The following is an 818-nucleotide window of genomic DNA, read 5'->3' as shown; positions in this document are numbered from 1 at the left end:
ACTCAAATTCAGCTTTTCAAATTCAGTTTAGATTCACCTCCTCAAGGAAGTTTCCCTTGACACTCCCCATTCCATTGTCCCATTTTGTAACTTTTATTTACTGATCATCCTCAGTGTGGATTGTGAGACTTTGTAAATAGTTGGCTATTTCCACACTTAAGATACTTTTCTGTGGTTCAACCTAACCAGTATTTACATGTCATCTCTTCAGTGGCAGACCCTCCCCCCTTGAAACTTACTAGATTTTCACCCTTTCCTCTTCTTTGTTATACCACCCAGCTTTGTACCTAGTCACAGGATAGAACTTGTATAGGTTTTGATAAATGAATTAATGAATGAATGAATGAACGAATGAATAAATGAGTGAGTGCTCACTTCAGCAGCACATATACTAAAATTGGAACGATACAGAGAAGATTAGCATGCCCCTGTGCAAGGATGACATGCAAATTCGTGAAGTGTTCCATATTTTCAGTAGAGTCTCTTCAACAAATGGTGTTGGAAAAAAATGAGTTGAAACATGCAGAAGAATGAAACTGAACCGCTATATTTCACCAAACACAAAAATAAATTCCAAGTGGATCAAGGATTTGAATGTTAGACCAGAAACTATCAGATACTTAGAAGAAAATATTGGCAGAATTCTTTTCCGCATAAATTTTAAAGACATCTTCAATGAAACAAATCCAATTACAAACAAGACTAAGGCAAGTATAAACCTATGGGACTATATCAAATTACAAAGCTTCTGCACAGCAAAATAAACCACTACCCAAACAAAGTGACCCCTCACAAAGTGGGAGAAGATCTTTACATGC

At 36.4% G+C, this 818-nt stretch overlaps 1 non-coding gene across 1 annotated transcript; it reads left to right on the top strand.

Moving 5' to 3' along the window:
• Positions 1 to 367: 367 nt before the first annotated feature.
• LOC132541022 (U6 spliceosomal RNA) lies at positions 368 to 473 on the top strand. Its single transcript, XR_009552217.1, has one exon. It is a non-coding gene; the product is annotated as a U6 spliceosomal RNA (small nuclear RNA).
• The last annotated feature ends 345 nt before the right edge of the window (positions 474 to 818 follow it).

Source organism: Erinaceus europaeus, chromosome 10, assembly GCF_950295315.1.
Source record: "Erinaceus europaeus chromosome 10, mEriEur2.1, whole genome shotgun sequence".
NCBI classification, from domain to species: Eukaryota; Metazoa; Chordata; class Mammalia; order Eulipotyphla; family Erinaceidae; genus Erinaceus; species Erinaceus europaeus.
The sequence above is the reverse complement of the archived record's forward strand: the minus strand, read 5'-3'. Positions and strand labels throughout refer to the sequence as shown.